Source organism: Lontra canadensis, unplaced genomic scaffold, assembly GCF_010015895.1.
Source record: "Lontra canadensis isolate GAN:19392208 unplaced genomic scaffold, GSC_riverotter_1.0 scaffold3, whole genome shotgun sequence".
In the NCBI taxonomy this organism is placed as follows: domain Eukaryota; kingdom Metazoa; phylum Chordata; class Mammalia; order Carnivora; family Mustelidae; genus Lontra; species Lontra canadensis.
The window spans coordinates 3,428,466-3,439,145 of NW_022630997.1; positions in this window are offsets into that span (position 1 = coordinate 3,428,466).

The window sequence follows — 10,680 nt, forward strand, 5'->3', positions numbered from 1 at the left end:
GACAACCGAGAAAGTTGAGGTGCATTTACCCTTCCTGTCCTTACGATCTGGGCAAGGGGCAGGGACACCGTGTGGTTGGCGGGGCGGGGTGGGGCGGGGATTGGAATTCTTTTTAAGAATCCAGTTGTATGTTGTTCTCCTTCACCTCTGAACTTGGGTGGGATTATCTGACCTTGGGGGTCTCTAATGGGGGCGACCAGGTCCGCCGCTGGAAGACGTGGCGGGCTTGGAGCAGCGGCGCTCCCCTACCAGTCCCGGAAAGCCTGGAGCGACTCTCGGCCTGTCTCTGGGGACAAGGAGCCCCCCCGGGGGCGGGAGGGCGCCCGCGGGTGCGCGGGCAGCGGGCGAGCTTCCTGCCGCCAGGGGGCGCCCAGCCCGGCGAGGCCCGCGGGCTGGGCAGCGGCGGTAGGATGAAGGGGGAGGAGGAGGAGGAGAGCGCGCATCTCACCCGAAAGTTCACTACGCGCACCACTAGGGGAACCCTCAGCGGGGCCCCAGGGGAGGCTCGGGGTTAGGACACAGAGTGGGGGCCCCAGGGGTGGTCTGAAAATCGAGAGTGACTTGGGGGAGAGGGCTGGATGCAGATTTGCACCCATTAGGTGCTGGTTAAATATTTGCTGCACTCCGGGACGGCTCCAAGGAGTCCAAGTGCACTCCCCGGCGTCAAGGCAGCTGACAGGCTCCTAAAGATGGGCCCTGCACCGCGAACCCGAACCCTGCAGTTCCGCAGTACACTGACTCCCTTTAGGGCAGGGGGACGAGGAACCCCTCGTGCGCGGCGTGGGCACCACCTGGAAGGGTCCCGAAGCCTCCAGGCTCCTCCTCCCTTCCCGCCTTCCCGGAACTCAGTACGCGTGGCCTCAACTGCGATCTTAAATTGGTTCCTACAGCCGCTCTGAGCCTCCAGGGAGGGAAGAGAAGTCCCCCCCCCCCCGCCCCCGCCGGGACCTTTGTCCTGGCGCCCAGCCCATGGCGCTCGAGCGGCTCAGTATGATCCAAGGCCTCCGAGGGGACCAGAGACGACCAAAGGGGGCTGGAGGACGCCCCTGAACTAACTGGGCGAGTGGAATTGCCCATCGCGGCCCGCGATTCCCGGGAGCGCTTCTCTGCCTCTGCCAGTGCCAAGGCAGGGAAAAGGGCAGCTTAGAGTTAGAGACTGAGTGGAAACCCAAGAGCAAAGTCTCCCCCTTTCCAATGTCACACAGCGCAGTGGTTCGGAGCTTGACCTTTGAAGGAAACCTCACTCCAAATCCCTGCTCTACCCTTGATCATCTGTGTGATCTTGGTCAAGTCTCCTATCTCTCTGAGCCCCGGTTTCCTGCTCTGTGAAATGGAGATTTAAAAGCAAACAACTTCTGGGACGCCTGGGTGGCTCAGTTGGTTGGACGACTGCCTTTGGCTCAGGTCATGATCGCGGAGTCCCAGAATGGAGTCCCGCATAGGGCTCCCAGCTCCATGGGGAGTCTGCTTCTCCCTCTGACCTTCTCCTCGCTCATGCTCTCTCTCACTGTCTCTCTCTCTCAAATAAATAAAATCTTTAAAAAAAAATAAAATAAAAGCAAACAACTTCTGCAGTCTGGCAAGATACGTGAGCTGTTAGGCCCAGGGTTCTCGTGGCCGTCAGAGCCAGACGGAATCACGGGGGAGCATGGTTAGCTTCCTAGACCTGCAAGAAGTATGCCAAGTCATCCCGCATGTACGGTATGGGCCCTGCTCTAAGAGGCTGGGAAGAGTCCAGGTCCAGCCCTGCTCTGTATCCATTCCTCCTGAAACTGGAGATCAGGAGATGCCCCCGTCCAGTGCTGCTGGAGCACACCCTCCAGGATGCTTGCTGGAAATTTTTCCTGCGGGGTCACCTGCAATAATCAGCAGGAACTAAGCATATGCTGACACCACGAAGACATTCAATTAATCCTCACAACATCCTGAAAAACAAACAAGGAAACTGATGCACAGAGGCCAAGTCACTGATGCAAGGTCCTACAGCCAAGTATGTGGCCAAGTTGGAACCTAAACTCCATCTAATTCCAGAGCCTGAACTCCTTCTTTAAGTCTCATCTAAACACCTACCTCCCCTTCAGCTCAGCCCCAAAGCCTGGGACCAACCACCCAGTTGGGATGGGAGAGGATGACCAGTCCTGAGGCCTGGGCCCCTCTGTCCACCCTGGCATCTGGTGCCCAGAGTGGGTTGGAAAAGGAGGCAGTCTTCCTCCTGGCACCTTCAGGAAGTGAAGACCAGACTGGACCACTCTGAAAGGAAGGAGTGGGCTGGGCTGGGGACTGGGTCCCTCCCAGGTGAACCTCCGGGATTCTGCCCTGACACTTCGGTAGGAGTCAGCAGGTGGTTTGCCCACCTCTCCCAAATCCAGGTGTGAGGACACCCTGGGAGTTGGTGTTCATGAAAGAATGAACATTCCCAGCCTCAGATGAGTCCCTGTGTCGACAAGTCCCTTCCCCGGTCCTCCTTGCCCAGGCCCGTAGTGGAGGCCTCCTTGGGCGCCCCGCATCTCTAGTCCCCTCCAGGAGACATCAGCCAGGACTGGACGCCACAGTCAACAAGGGGCGTGGGCCACGCTGGAGGCCTGGCTCAGGCAGCCGCCGGCTCCCTGGGTCTCTTTGGGGGTGCTGAGTGCTTGAGGAGGGGGTTGGAAGGCTTTGAGCAGGGCAGGAGGGCTCTCTTGAGGCCTCCGGGGACAGCTCTCTCGCGGGGCTTGTGGCCGGGAGAGGAGAAAAGCTCTGTTCCAGCCGCGCTGGAGAAAACACCCGCCACCGCCGAGCGGGGCAGTTGCGACGGGGGATACCAGGGGGCAGTGCTGCGCAGCGAATGCGGCCGAGCCTCCGCTGCAGCCGGGGCCCGAGCGCTCGTGGACACCCCTCCCGTGCCTCAACGCTGCAAAGTTGCTCCCCGAGCTCTCCTGAACCCAAGTGGCCTCTCACCCCCTAACGCGCTAAAGGGGGCACGCTCCTCTCCCTCCGAGCGCCGCGATCAGTGCGGCCGGCCGGAACGTCCCTGCTCGGGGAAGACCGCAGCCCCCCGGTGGCTCTCTGACCACCGACTTGCCCTCCAGGAGCGCCAGCTGCGGCGGCGCGGTGCGCACGGGTGGGGTCACCTGGAACACGGGCTTCGAGGGGACGTCCTCAGCCCGCGAAAATGCAGACGCGAGAGAAATCGGGCGAGGTGGGCCGTCTGCAGTCGATAGACTTTCGGATTTACGTGGATATCCGCCCCGGGAAAGCTCGGCTGCAAGGCCCAGGCCCACCCTCCGCCGGGATGGGAGATCTCCCAGGGAGGCGGGGGTGGGAGGGTTGACGTTTGGCGCTCGGACCCAGCCCCAGGCCCACCCCCCACCCCACCCCGGAATCAGGGATGTGTTAGGGAAACGCCTTTCCTTCTAACCTAAGCGAGGTTGTGTCCGGCTTTAAGACCTGCAGCCGTGGTGGGCCGACAGGTGATGGGTTCCGGGCTTTTCACCCCCTCGGGTCTCTGAACCCCACTGCCTTTCCCGCCCCAGAGAAAGAGGTCGAGCCCTCCGGGTTCTGAGGCCAAGTGTGAGCACAGGGAGCCTGGTGAAATTTAAACAAGACAAGATTCTTTCTGGGCACGGCCTGCTTTTACTAGAATTTTTGTTTTTGTTTTTCTCTTTCTAATAGCCGCTTTGCAAAATATAAAATAAAAAAGCATTGGCATGTTGGTGGTTGAATGCTAGTAGCTGTGTGTTCTTTGAAGAATTCACACCTTAAAATTGCTTTCTATGAACCCAGAGGAAGAACTTATAAACCACCGTTATGTAATTTGAAACCATCAATAGCCCCTCTTTAAGGCCGTCTTTATTGTGGGAAGTCAAGGTAATGATTTTGTCGCTAATTTCATCCCAATGTACAGCGTAGCTTTTATAGCCTTTCAAAGGTAAGTGAAAGGCGTCAATCTGGGACCCTTTTTGTGGCCGATTAACAGTTTAAACTGGTTTTCTAACCCTGTCACAACTATTGGGCCGATAAACAGGATTTCTGGGGAGGCATTAGCAAGTCTGTAAATAGATCATTTTTTAAAAACTTGGGCAATTCTGAGCTCGGCTGGCAAAAATAAAACACAGGTCCACAGGGTGGTGTGTGTGTGTGTGTGTGTGTGTGTGTGTCTCTGTCTCACCTGCAAGAACTGGTTACGAACGACTTTCAAGAGCTGTTTGTGTCCTGGTTATGATGATGATGATGATGATGATTGTCATAATCTTAGGAGAAAGTGAACAACAAGCTGAGGCCACAGGGTTGGAAATCAATGGCTTGTAGGCACCGCACTGACTCTACCTTATGGTAGGAAATGTCCTCCCTTTAATCATTAGCAAAGGCGGCAGCTACTGCAAGTCTTTTTTTGACATGGAACCATCCAAATAGAAAAATCTGATTTTTTTTTTTTTGCAAGGGTTACTAATTTTTAAATTGAAGCAAAAAGGCAAACTGGACAACATGAAATCTTTTCAATTTGTTTTTAAATTAAATTTAGGCCCAGTCCTACACGAAGTGTACTTTAAATGACGCCGATTTTCTCTGATGGAACAGTAACCTCTAACTCCCAACCCCCGTCGCGGACCGCCCCGCGGACTGCCCCGTTCCCCGGGTCACCCGAGAGTTATCTTCGGGTGCAGGCACGGCCTCTCTCTCCAAGGGGAGGGCGCAGCTACCCCTCTGCAAAGCCAACGGGAAATTTTAAGTAGGCGTGAAACTGTCAAGAGGCCCAGCCTGGCGCCCACCCCCGCAAGACACTGGGGAAGGCGACACCCCCGGGCCTGGAGCGCCACACACTTGCTGCTCTGAAGCCGTGGGCGGGAAAGCTTTGACTGTTTTGTCCTCCCTGCCCCCTCCCGCGCGGGGTTCCGGGGTTTAGGGCCCCGGCCTGGGAGGAAAGGGCGAGGCGGCGCTTCTGGGCTCGCTGGGGACGCGGCCGCGGCGGAGCCCGTGCCTGGCCCCCATCCTCGCGGCCCGAGGCGGGGCGGGACGCGGAGGTGAGGTCTTCGGGCGGGCGGGACCCCAGCCCCGGGAGGGACCTCGGCGCTCCGAGCCCAGACGTCGGCGCGCGGGAAGTCGAGGCGCGCGGGCCACCTCCCTCCGCGCCCTGTTCTCCGGCCCCACGTGCGGGTCCGCGCCAGGACGCCGAGGACGCCGCCACCCGGGACAGGTGGGCTCCTCCTCCGCGCGGAGGAAGGACTGCGGCGACGGAGAGGGCCCGCGGGCCGGCGCGGTTGCCTTTTGAGCGCGGCCGCCACCAGCAAGAGGCACAACTCGCAGCCGGTCTCGTACCCTCACTCCCCGCCCGGCCCGGCCCCCGGTGCTCAGGGAAGCTCTGATGGCCCTGTCTCCTCCCGTCCTGCAAATGCCACCTCCAGTGAAACGCGCCCGCCCCAGCCAGCCTGGAGAGCCACCGGGGCCCGGGGCTGCCCCTGCAGCTCAGTCTCGCCGGGTGCGGATCCCCGGCGGAGGCGGAGGAGAGAGGCGGGCAGAGCACAGCGTCCCCGCGGCGGCCGCACGGGCTGGGGCTGGGGCTGGGGATGGGGGGACAGTGGTCGGCCGCCGGGCGAAGGGGCCCTGCTCGGCCGCGGAGGGCGGCCCGGGGTTCCGGGGCGCCCTCCAATAGAGCCCAGTCCGATCCTCTCGCTCCGGACACAGCTCGGGTCCCGCCCTACCTCTCCCAGCCCCCTTCTGGCTGCGCTCTCCGCCGCCGGCCTTTCCTTTCCCTCCCAGGGTTTCCACCCCCTGCTTATCTCCCTGACTCTCCTCTCCTTCCCCGACTCCTTTCCTCCCCACCTCGTCCCCCGCCCTCTACTCTACTGCGGTTTTATCGCACAGACTTCCAAGCAACCCCCCTAAGCCCAATAAACCCCAAATGTAAGCACTACCCAGATCCGGGTACGTATCCTGTCGCTTCTAGAAGGCAAACTGACACCGGGTGGATTTGGATCGGCTTCCTCAGAGAGGCCAGAAAGCTTTCAGATACTCTAAGTCAAGAGACAGCGGGCAGCTCTCTTAGCGTCTGTGCCGCGGCTGAGGACTTCTCTCTTCGTCCCCACACATCCCCAGCCCAGGGGCGTTAGCCCATTGCTCAGATGGAGGACGTGGAGCAGGGAGGTAATCCCAACTTACTATCAAATTCATTTTACTCATGTGGTGGATTTCAGTCCTTTGAATACTCAACCTCCTGTTTCCCCTTCCTCTTAGTTGATTTCTTGACATTTTCTTGGATGGTTTAAGTCATCGGAGGAAGACAAGGCAAAGATAACCCCATACTTTTCAGTAGAGTGCAACAAATCACAGCCTGGAATTACAGCCACAGAACTATCACAAATGAAACTGTGCTTGTGAAAATCTGTAACCCTAGCTATGTAATTTGGAGCTCGTCCTGAAAAAGGATATTGCACAGGTGAAAGTGATTTTACAATTGCTTCCATATTTTTAATATTTTTCTAAATTGTCGAGAGGACTTTTCTTGAATACAAGGATGAATGATTCAGCTTGGGAAGTTTGCTGTAGGCTTAGTCATGGGAGGACGGCTCCACTTATCATAAATTGCCTTTAAAGTGTATATTAAAGTGATTGAAATTTGTTTCCTTTTTTTTTTAAGTAGTCTCTGAAGTTGAAGACGTTCTACCCTAACCAAATAGACTTTTCCGGAACTTTAAAATAATTCCCATGAACTTTTTCTTGGAGAAATTTCACATTAAACACAATGATTCCAGAATGCTTTTGAAAACAGGACTTGAAACACAGCCTTCGAAACCACCAATTTCCCTGCCTGATTTTTTAAGCTGAGCCTTTCCCTGGGTGCCTGGACCTCGCTTTTAATTGAAGCAGATTTTCCTGAGGGAAAATGTGCGCTCCTGGAAATCTGCTTTAGGGCGAGTCTTGAAGTGATGCAGGTTGAGGCATCCCACACCTATCAAGGTGCACAGGCTTTGGGATGTGGGATCAGTGTAATATGCCCAGCAAATATTCTAGGTATGCTGACCCATTGAGGGAGATGGAAAATCTCCTAGCCAGATCCATGCAAGATGAAGACAGAACTCAAAAACGGTTCCTCATTTTGCGGGACGCACTCAGATATGGAGGAAGAGGGGGTGCTGAGATCGGAATTGTCCAAACTGTATATACGCCTTTATGTTTATTACTAATTATCATCCCTTTTCCATAGCTCGTTTTGTTCGACCAGCCCTGAGTACCTGGGGACTTACCGAGAACTGTTTGCTTTGGTTTCTCCCTATCTTGTTAGAAACAACTTGAACTGAGTCTGCCTAATCCAAATCCTTATGCTTTAAATTCGTCCGTTAGCAACTAGATCAACAAACGGAAGTTCTTCTGTCCCTACATAATTTTTACTCCCCCCTTACCTTTATGCCTGTACTCCAAAGTAGTTCTTCTTGATTATTATTCCCCCCATTTATTCTCTTGACCACTTGAGGTTTCTATGACCGTGATTTACATTACTGATCCAATTTCCGAAGCACCTTCGAGGTTAACTGATGCCTTTTATCACCCACTGGACTATCTTTTCACCAAGGAGCTCTTGTTAACCCAGAAAGGTGAAGGAGAAAAATGAGATAATCATATACAGGTAACTGAAGGTGAAAGCATCTCATCGCTGTTGTGCCTTTCCCCCCCCCCCAAATGAATGTCTTTAAATTAGAAATATCAAATTAATTACTGTAATGATAATGTAAATTGCCACCCTCTATGGGGTATGCAGGTCAGGATCCTTTTCTGCTAGCAAGGCTATAAAACACATAGAGTGGCCATACAAAGCTTCCCAGAATTGTGTGTGTTTAACCCTGAACACCTAGCTCCTATTACTAGTGATCTGTCAGGCATCCTTCTTTATGTAGAAAAACCTGACCTTAGAGGAAAAGGAAAGCTCAGAGGGACAACCTGATAGCTGATATGAAAGAGTTCTCTTGTTGGAATACATGAAGGGAACTCCACCATCACAAATTGGTATTTCCATGTCCTGTGTCACCCCCAAGGAAAGAGAATGTGGAATGGGAGGGGAAATGGCAGTTATCAGGAAACGAAATGCTTGCCCAGAGAATTCTGAGCAAATCAATCAGCAGTCCAAGCAGGAGGGGGTTGTTGGGTTTTGTTGTTGGTTTTTTGTTTTTTTTTTAATATCCACTTCCCATTTGTTTTACCTAATTCAAGAATTTTTCCCAAGAAGAAAATACGCTTGTAAAATGTCTCATTAACAACAAAGATGAATTGGACCTCATCTTTTGAATGCCATGCAGCTTTAATGGAGATTGTAGAAGTTTGTGGAATGAAAGAATACTGCCAACCTGTATTCCGACTAGTTTCCATCTGTGTGTTCTACAAAAGCTTCAGTTGGTTGAAGGATGACTTTGGTCCTGAATTTTCATTTATTTTTGTCTCAAATATGAAGAGATGTTTATTTTCGAAAATTTCACGTTTTAAATAATTTCTATTTAAAATTTTTATCTGGTTTAAATTTTTATCTGATTCCAATTATGTTTTGTGATAGGTAGTAGAGAGTCTCTACATCTAGTATTATTTTACCAAGAGAAAAGGCAAAAATATGGATGGTACTGATTTCCGTACCACATGATGGATTCCTGATGTCATTCTTCAGGCATCCCCGGTTAATTCTAACAAAATAAAGGCTTTTCCCTTCAACACGTGTGGAACTTTACCCATACAAAGTGTGTCGGTGTGATGCAGTCATAAAATGAATAGAGGTGAGGGTAGGATTCGGGGTAGGGAGATCTCAGCCGGTCCTGAGGAATGATGCAGTGTTTTAATGGAAAACCTGTTTCGTCCAGCAGCTGCTGAAATTCAAAATGGTCCCCAAAGCCTATCCCTGAAGCCAGAGGTTCAGCCACAGTGGCTCAGCTAGCCTCTGAACCCACCCCCCACCCAACAACATCCCAGCCCAGAGCACCTCCAAATGCAAGACTTTTATTACAGAATGGAAGCTGCTGGGAGGGACTCAGTTCCCGGATCCACGGTTTTTGCTCTAAAAAGAAGGTAGCAGTTCAGCCCCCTGTTTGTTTTTGCCGAGCACCTCGGTTTTGCCTTCACATTTCTCCACCAGCAGGAGACCATTACCCGGGACAATGTTCTATTCCATTGTCGTTACGTCCTACGGAACTAAAACAATGCTCTGTTTGGCCTCCCAGGCGACAGGGCTTTGTTCTGTTCTTCCTTACGCAAAGTTTCCGACTGAGTTTCTGACCCAGTCACTTGATATCCAGCAGGGATACCTGGCAGACAATTTTTTTTTTTAATCTGCTATCTTGTGTTTTGTAATTTCATTCTCTGAGAAATAGCCCAGAAACTTGATTCTCAATCAAGAAGAATCACACCATGGTTAGGGGAAAGAGGGTTTGCTCAAGCTGCATGAGTTCTATAATTTAAATCAGCTAGATAGGATTTATTTATAGTTGTCTTATTTTTGTTTTGTTTTGTTTTGTATTATTGAATAGCAAACCCTAACAGGTTTGTAATATTGTATTGTTGATTATCAAGCCCTAAAAGGTTAGAAACCACAGGATCTCAGTTATTTTCCGCTGGGCCATGATGTCTCCTTTCTGTTTATTCTCTTTTAAACACATAAGTAAATTTTGTATGCATACATATAATATTATACACATAATATTATGACATATCAAGATTTCTAACATTCATGACACATAATGATAAACATCAACTCTTTGAAGCTATTTTTTCATACTTGAAATCTTCTGTAAAAGCAGAACGAGCCCACAGAATAGAAAAATACCTGATCTGCACCCAGCATCTGTCTTTATATATGGTTACACAGGCTGCTATCACTATCTTCACTGGGAAAGCATCATGTAGCTTAACGCAGGTCTAGTGGTAGAAAAACTTGTTTGTCCAGGAGCTAAAGAGTCAGTAGAACACTTACGACGGTGTTTTGCCCTTGGATGGGCAAACTAATCGTCAGTAACCCTCCAGTAGTTCCTATCACTTTATTGCTTGGGTTTATCTATGAGTAACCTGGAAAGCACAGATGTAACTAACAGCTGCTTATAGAAAGTGTAATTGACCAAGACGGGCTACCTGAGGAGATTAAGCCTCTTGCTAATGAGTTCATATGCTGATTTGCTTATCTTCGAGTTGGTAATAAATAGTCCCTGTCTGTCACAGTCCCGGTGCCTGCATCTGGGCAAACCCAGCTTCAGGAGGCTAGTAGAGAAACAGTTCACAGCCCAGGTCTGGAGAACGAGAGCACCATTGCAGGAGATGAGATGGAAAAGCACGTTAAGAGGTAGGGCTGCGGAGGCAAGCAGGCCTGTGTCTGAATACGGACTCCCCCATTTCCTCTCTTGGTGACTCTGAGCAACTTACTAACCACTCTGAGCTTCTGGTGCCTTAGCTCTAAAAATAGAGGTAATAATAGTAACAGTGCCTGTTCTTTATTAGGGAAACTTAAATGACAAGATGCATGTAAACCATTCAGTACTTGGCATTAGTGATCAAAACAAAGGACCACCCATGCCCATCTAAGCCCCAACCCTAGAATTCTTGCCAGTCTTGCCCCTATCACTAGGAAGAATGTCCACTCTGTGGAGATTGCAGTCACTTGTTTTACTCCTAGATCACAGGAGCCTTGTTGTCATAGACAAGTGAAACTTCATTTATTTTGCTTGTCTAACACCAGGA